Source organism: Morone saxatilis, unplaced genomic scaffold (genome assembly GCF_004916995.1).
Source record: "Morone saxatilis isolate NCDOM2014 unplaced genomic scaffold, NCSU_SB_2.0 Contig21, whole genome shotgun sequence".
Classification (NCBI taxonomy): Eukaryota; Metazoa; Chordata; class Actinopteri; family Moronidae; genus Morone; species Morone saxatilis.
Genome location: NW_023339774.1, coordinates 20,839,664 through 20,848,322, shown reverse-complemented (window position 1 = coordinate 20,848,322; position 8,659 = coordinate 20,839,664). Strand labels below are relative to the sequence as shown.

Genomic DNA, 8,659 nt, shown 5'->3' with positions numbered 1-8,659 from the left:
ATGATTGACAAGTCATTCTCAGTGAGTCTGTCTAGCTCAACGCACCAAACTCAGATCAAACTGTCAAACTAGGCAGTGCTGATCAGATATGAATCCAGATTCTGTTACTGCGTTGACTATTGCATATATGGTGAGCTGCCATTGTTTCCTGCTATGGACAAGTTAAAACCAGCCAATGAGAGCAGCTCAACTCGCAGTACATCACCTCCGCTGGCTCTGACAAACCATCACGTTGACGACCATAATGCCGAACTCGAGGCTTTAGAACGGTACTTTACAAACCAATGGGTGATATCACAATAGGTTCACATCTGAGCTGAAGTTATTTTAAAAGCCTAAAAGATTCAGGGATGGGGCCCCAGAAGCCACCCTCCCACCCCTTCGCTCCACCCCTGCAGGTGATGATGATGAAATGCCAAAACTATTGGATGAACCCCAGAGTGCGGAGACAGAAAAGGTGGGACGGTACAAATGCTGCTCCAGGGGGATTGGATCAGTCGTTGGATCTCAAATGAGGTTAGTCATCTCAGGAAACCAGGTTCAGGCAACCTCATCCACGACATCGGCAACATCCCGGTTATTTACGGTACACAGAATATTCCCCAAGGAGTCCAAACACTCCCATCTGAATTAGACTGGAACATTTAGAGCACTATGAACACACACACACACCCTCATCTAGTCATCATCCATCCCACGACCCAAACTCCCCCACTCCTGTCCTCACACCGTCCCCACAGCCGCTACATCTCTCGTCAATCCGCCATCATCCATTCATCATCATCCATCCATCCATTCATGCACTCTGCTTATATCTCGTCCCCCATACGTCTCTTCCCTCCTCCACTGAGGCTTGTCAGACTAGTGAGGAAGCAGCTTATGGAGCTTAGTTCTACAAAGACGCATCACCACCTACTTTATCCCCTGTCTGATGACTCTCCGGGGATCGTTAACCCTTGCATACACATGCACACGCACGCAAGCCCCCTTTCCGATGACTCCTGGGTAAAACTGAGCATAGATATAAGAATAATCTGGTCCTCAATCCCATGTGTGGTTGAAATCTTTGATGTCATACAGTTTTATGTGAAGTCTGTGTATTGGAGGAGGTGGCATGACAACAAAACATACGAGAGTCAAAGACTTTAAGAACACATCATACGTAAGTACTTTGAGGGATGAAAGCAGGAAGGATACAGGGTTGGTTTTTTAACCCATGCTAACGGGGGATCTTAAGTGAAGGCAATATGGGTGGGTCGGCCCACTATTTTGGTCAAGACTGAAATATCTCATCAATAGTTTGATCAACTGCCATGAAATTTGGTTTCTCCTCAGGATGGAACTGTAATCAGTGCCTGAATTGGACCAAAAAAGGTGCCAGTACCCTAAATTCAACACAACCCTAAACCTAAACACAACACAACCCTAATTCTTTTGTCATTTTTATTAATGACAAAATAATTAGGGTTAAGTTAACATTTTAATTGCTGTTTTCTTAGCGTTAAGCTTGCGATGTGTTTACACAGAGATGCAGAAATTCAGAGGTCCTTGCTAGGGGATTTTTAGGCCATCAAAGAGAATCATTTTCTACTATTATTGTATGCCTCTCAGAAAAAATACCAAGGTCCAGACCTCAGTGACCTTAGAGGTGGGTATTCGGCCATGCAGTATGCAATAAAAAGTAAGGGCACTCATGTGGACAAAAATCTGAATTACCAGTACTCAGTACGGGTGAGTACTGAACCATTTCAGGCACTGACTGTAATGGCCTTTGTGATCCCCTGATATTCATTTCGTGCCATCTTCAGGTCAAAATTGTTATTTGGTTATTTTAAAATTTCAAGTTAAAATTTCAGTTAAGTTAAGAATCTATGGTTGCTGTGAAACATGTCAAAAACACGAACGATCAGTGTTTAGTTTGTCCGTTCTGGGCTACTGTAGAAACATGGTGGATCAACATTGCGGCCTCCACGGAAGACAAGATGACAAGAGCTCATTCCACGGTAGCAAACACACAATTCCTTATTTCAGGTGATTATACACTAATGAAAACAAACCTATGAGTGTTATGTTCTGTTTCTGCCAATAGATCCTCCTAAACGTTACACATTGGACCTTTAAGTGCTTATTAAAACATATTAGCATGCTAACACGTAAAAAAAAAAGATGACAAACATGATTTACAGTATTCCTGTTTTCACTCCCAACTTGTCAAATACTGCTGCTTTCCACTTCAAGGCACACCGACCAAGCTGCAGTATTTGATGACTTGGGAGTCGGACCGGGTTGACCTGTTAAACATCAGCATTTGTCACTGCGAGTTCGTCAGCATAATGATGTTAACATTTAGCTGAAAGCAGAGCTGTGCTTAAGTGCAGCCTCACAGAGCTGCTAGCATGACTGTAGACTCTTCTTGTTAAGATCTGCAGTAAAAATCGGTTTGGATCCGTCTGGATTTGGGGCACCCTGGTGGCCTTGGGGTTAAGGCACCGACCATGAACTGCAATCTATCTGGAGACCTTTGTCGCATGTAATCCCCCATCTCTCATTTCTTGTCATCTCTCTACTCCATAATAAAGGCATAAAATTCCCCCAATATATTTATTTTTTCTTGTCAGGATCATCTGCCGATTCTCTTTAAACCAAAAGTAGGCAATTATAAAAAGATGAATGAATGTAATGGCAGTTCTAATTAGCAGCTTGTGGTCATTTGCATGTGTATGCAGATGACAGGAGTGCTCTGCATGGCAAGTTTAATACTCACCCATATGGTGAGTGGAAATCACAGATTCTGTGTGCGTATGTGAATACACCAGAGGCAACAGTGAAGCCACTAAACTGAGCAAAACAAAACGCAAACCTCAGGCTAACTGTCTGTCTCTTTGTCTCTTTCTGTCTACTGTATCTGTCTCTGTGTGTGTGTGCGCGAGCAGGGCCGGCTGACATTGTCTGACTGTAAAGACAGACGTAGAATAATGAGGAGAAATGAGCCCAACACCATGTCCTCCCCCATGAGAGGAGTCATTAAATATGATGCACTCATCAGTCAACATTCAATTTAGCATCTAAATAGTCTGCGAGCATCATCATCGCCCCGTCACTGTCATTGACTGACATGTCATTGCTGCAAGAAACAATATAAAGTGTCTTAGTGAGAGGTTGTTCCACCACGAACCTCCAGAAAAGATTCATCTACTCTGAACTCTACTGGGGGGAATGAGCACCTTTCATCCAAAATAAACTCCCTCAGTGCTTTCTACACATCCCTCCAAAATCTCCTGAACTGTAAAAGGCCTCTACATTTGATTCACATCATTTCATACTCCTCAACTATTCAGAGAGTCCTTGTACTCTGTATGGAAGCATGTGAATTTGTTATGGTTGTTTTTAAATGGAAATGTGACACTCAGCTTTCGCTGATGATCTCTTTCATGTTTTTGTCTGGAGATCTTTTTATCATTGTCTAAGCAAACAACCCCCGACTAAGTGACATGTTTTATGGAGTTTATGTAAAACGAGCGATTTGAATGAATTTTGAGCAGATTAGTTCCTCTAACTATTAATCAGAGACGAGTTTTTTAACAATCATACCTACTAATGTGGCTGTTTAGCTGCAACTGAAGGCTACATGAATAAGTTTGTGTTCAGTTTTCTTCACAGAATTGAAACAAATGCTGAAATACTGCCCTACTGTGTAAATGTTTTACATTTTCTTACAACAGTTAAAATCAAGACGGCCTTGCAACCCCCTGTGAAGCTTTGGTGGCCTCTAGTGAGGGTCCCAGCCCACAGTTTGGGAACCACTAGTCTCGAAAATGACCAGCAGGGAATTAGGAAAAAAGGTCCCGAAAGTAAAAAACAATGCAAAGCGGATTTTAAGTAAAAATCACACACTCCATTTAGTAGCAGCTCTGGAACTTTTAATTATATCTTGTGATCAAAACTGGGAGCATTTTAAGCTCGACTTTAAAGCCAATGTGGACAAAAAAATCCTTAAAGATGGAAGCTAGAAGGAAGGCAACCTTTCCTTGTGTAAAATTATTAAATGTGCACTGATGCCCCTTTCACACTCAACCCTAATTTCAATCAGAAAAAAAGGGGGCCCCAGTTTCTTGTCTGACATCACTGTATCAGGGTCCTTACACCATTAATGTCTACTGTTGGGACCACTGAAACCTAAATTAGCCTGTGGATGGTTCATCCACATATCGCTGGTGGTTGTCTGTGTCTGACATTTCTGCCCTGAAGCCCCCAACAGAATATGTGGGTCATTCAGGGGAGAAATCCGCACATAAAAGTGTTGTACAGGTTTTCTATTTACAACTGTGTTTCTGTGACACACACAAACACGCGTAAACACACACATCTGCCCTCCCCCTTCATCTTTTCCTGGCTGTGAACAATTTGAGTGTGCCCACGGTATACAGCTAATCAAACACTTGGGGCCACAGTGGATTCGTGCAACACATCTGCTGTTCCTGCTGTGCTGAGAGAATTCCCGAGTGCTGAAAACGATAATGCCTCAGCTGCGGATCTGAGGAGGAGGAAAGTCAATTACTGTACATTTCAACCGTCCAAATTGCTAAATGCTCTGCTGAATGAGCTCATGTGGAAGAATCCTCACTAGAAGTAATGGGAAAATGGGAAATTCATGAATTTCAATTGATTGCTTCTATGGATTAGGTCAGGAAGAACTTGACCCTTAACCCTGACACTATTATATGACCAAAGAGGCAATTTCACCCACTTAAAGAGGACATCAATACATAAATCCACTGTCTTTTAGAAGTACTCTATTACAGTCCTACATAAGGGGGGCCACTGGCATAAGTAAAAGTATGTAAGCAATTTGTACTTTTTTTAAAAATTAAAGTATTTGGATTATTATCACACTTCATCCTTCAAAACCAACTGTTTGTTGAAGATCTCTGTTGCTGTCGCAGTGTCTTGGAGTGGTGTTTATGTGCAGACTGCAAGAGAGGGGAACATGAAGGGGCGTACCAGCGTGAGCGTGACACTAAAGGTGATTTGTGGTGCGTTCAAGTGCAATAAATTACATGCATTCACGACTAAGCTTCAGAAACTGTGTAAAACAGCTATAAGTGATTTCTCCTCTGAGCAGGAAGGGCCTTAATGTGTGGAGTTTGCATGTTCTCCCCCCAACCATGAAAACATGTATGTTTGTATTCCCACTGCTTTTAGGATGGGAGGAAGGCAAGTCTGGCATTGGGAAATATCTATTAACCAGACACCGCATCTCTATTGTGCAGGAGTGAGTGGTCATAATGCTTCTGCAGAAACAGTCAGAAATCCACCAGGAATAAGAAGACACTTCCTGCGCAGGGCTCTAGCGTGGGGGGGCCACTGACCAAGCTGTCGTATTTGACGAGTTGGGAATGAGAACCGGCTGAGTGAACCTACCCTTTAACAGCACTGGCTGTTTAGCTGCTAACAAACAATTAAGTCTTGAATGACAACATCTCAAAAAAGCACAGACACAAGGAGAAAAAGAAAAAAAAAACCTACAACAGGACATATTTCCCCTGAGTTCAGCAGGCAGGGGGTGTTGAGTTGGCGTGAACCGTTTCTGTTCAAGCACATTAGCCACATCAGTCAGCACCTGAGCACTCAGCAGCCTGTATAATCCACCACCACCCACCTCACACACACAGTCAATACAGCTGATCTGGGGAGTCAAAAGGGGCATTCAGACGGGATTATAGGGAGCATGGGAAAGAAGAGGGGGCTCAATAAACTATCTGAGGAGCTGAGGATGATAGACCAAATAAAAAAAGTGAGTATTGCAAAAAATCGATTTTTTACACACACACTTTCTTCCTCTTCTCTCCTCATCCCTCCCCCTATCAGACTCCACTGCTGCCACTACACGGTAGGCAGTAAGCCGCCGGCCTCCGTCACCCTCTGTGCCGGAGGTTTCTCCAGAGCTGACCAGTGAGATAAAGACAGAACGCCTCCTCATCTCTTTTCACTGTCAGCTTTGCAAAAGACAATGTGTCCAAACAGCTCTTTTATTTAAAGGAAGTTTGATTATTTGGGGTAAAATACGCTTGTTCACTTTCTCGCTTGCTGAGTGTGTTGGATATGAAGCTACAGCCAGGAGATCAGTTTAGCTTAGGATAAAGACAGAAGGGGGAACAGCTAGCCCAAAAACTCTGTCCAAAAGTAACAAAATCCACCTTCCTGCACCTCTAAGTCTCACTAATTACCATCTTTATTTAATCCATACAAAAACTTAATTATATAAATGACAAGCGGTGTTTTTTCAGTGGCATTATGTGCAGGACAAAACCTATTTTTGCCTTTTTGCAGGGAGTTAAGTGAGAAGATTGACGCCACTCTCACATCTGACACTAAATATGTAGCTGGAGCCAGCAGCCGGTTATCTTAGCTTAGCATAAAGACTGTAAACTGGGGTAAACAGCTAGCTTGGCTCCGTCCAAAGTTTACCAGCACCTCTAAAACTCACAAAGTAACATGTTATATCTTGTGTGTTTAATCAGTACTAAGATCCCCATAAAAAGTAAATTTCTTCTCAATTTCAAATGTATTGTGATTGAGACACATCATTTTTAGTTACAGAAACAGCTGTGAATGTGCTTCTAGTGACTGTAAAAGCTCCAGCAGACTGTCTGTGTTTGCGATACAGACTTGAATTGAAGGGTGTAGTTATACTTTATTGGACCAGTGTGTAGGATTTAGTGGCTTCTAGTGGTGTAGTTGCAGAATACAACCCCCTCGCCTCACTCTCCCATTCCAAATGTGTAGGAGAAACTATGGTGGCCACGAAATTCCCTATGTAGAGCCAGCGTTTTTAACGACTCCATAGAAGAGGACCTGCTCCCTCTGTACAAACAGCTAATTAACTAATTAAGTAACGGAAACACAACAAACCTTATTTTCGGGTGATTATACACTAATGAAAACATACCGATGAATATTATATTACATTTCTACCAACAGATTTACCGAAATGTTACACACTGGACCTTTAGGTATGAGAAAACAGTTAGCAACCACCTTTTTTCTCTTTCTGTACAGATTAAATAAAGGAGATATATCGTTGTAATTAGTGAGCTTTAGAGGTGCTGGTAGGCAAATGTCTTTAATATTTGAACAGAACTAGAGTCTTTGCGCTAAGCTAAGCAGCTAAAGGTTCTAGCTTTAAAGTTGAATCAATCAAAATGTGACACTTTATTTCCATAATCTACAGATTATACAAATAGAAATACTTTTTTAAAATGCTAGGACACTACTGTCTCAGGAGTGCCTGATATAAACAGCCTGCTGATGTGTTCATGTCTTATTCATGAGCATACATTAAAGTTAATTAAAGTTAAATCCACAAATGTAGTGGAGGATGAAACACTTTATCTTCACCCTGCTAAGCTTTGAGTGATATTTCTGCATGATTTTAGTCACAAATCTGCATTTACTTTATGATGGCTGGTAAATTGCAAACAAACTGCAGTAAAAAAGATAATTTAGAAACAGTTAATTAATTGCATTAATTAAGGGTTTTTTATCAAAAATGTTTATTTAATTTCTTATGCTACTGCGGATGTAGAGTTATGTCATCCAACAAAATCCTAATATATGAGTAAACAAATACATAATCTATAAGAACTGTCTTAATAGACATATAAAATATATGAATATTTAGATATTCTGTCATTTAAGGTAAGAAATATACTTTAAAAAAAGAACAAATATCAGATAGATTATATATATATATCTCATAAATATCAAAAATCCAGTATCAGCTGTCTTCCATTTAATAATAAGATATACTCAAGGTTCACCTATGTGATGAATATAAATCTTTCTAAGGTAAATTGACAATCATGGATCATAGTATGTGACTCTAATGACGTCAGCTATCTGTGAATATGGCATTTTGAGGAAATAAATGTCAAATGTATTTGACCACCACATAAATCACTATTACTCATCCTTTTTTATTTACAGTCAGAAATCATATCTGAGTGATTTTTACAGATTTTTATTATTAAAAGCTGATTTTTTTATTGTATTTGTTGCTTATCATAAGAAAAACCACTGCTGATTAAAGGACATTTTAACTATACTATATTTTTCACCATACAAATAATATCAGTGGAAACGCTTTAAAAAATAAATGTAATCATTTTAAATAAATCTCTTGTCTTACCTGAGGTGTCCGAACAGATGTGCTGTTGTTCTTTCTTTCCAGGCAGGTTGAGAGCTGCTTCACTGTGACAGAAAGTGTAACGCCAGCAGCTCCGTCTCAGCATCCAGCATCCTCTCCGGTACTCTCCTCCTCACTGCCGACCTCCTCAACACACACACTGTAGTAAAAGCCTCGCTCCGCCTCCCTCCCTCCCCCTCTTCAACTCTCTCTCTCTCTCTCTCCTCTCTCTCTCTATGTCTCTTTAACTAAATGTGTCCACTCTTATCTCATCAGCAGAAGACAACATGGTGATGCTGGCAAAGTGAACTATAAAGAAAATAAACTGTTTATACAGCTTAAATATAAATTCCCTGTGCTGTACTCTGCCAATTGTACTCTTCTAGTGGTGGAAACTAACATTTAAAAGCACTGTATTTAAGTACTATGAGTATTATGGAAAGGCATATGGGAAGATTCATTATTATTATTATT

General features: G+C 40.6%; 1 protein-coding gene across 1 annotated transcript in view; it reads right to left on the bottom strand.

Moving 5' to 3' along the window:
- Positions 1-8,353, bottom strand: part of rph3aa (rabphilin 3A homolog (mouse), a) — a 27,555-nt gene extending 19,202 nt beyond the window's left edge. The window contains exon 1 of the mRNA XM_035667492.1: positions 8,189-8,353. The gene's annotated coding sequence lies outside the window, so the exon portion shown is untranslated. The remainder of the gene's footprint in view (positions 1-8,188) is intronic.
- Between the last annotated feature and the right edge of the window lie 306 nt (positions 8,354-8,659).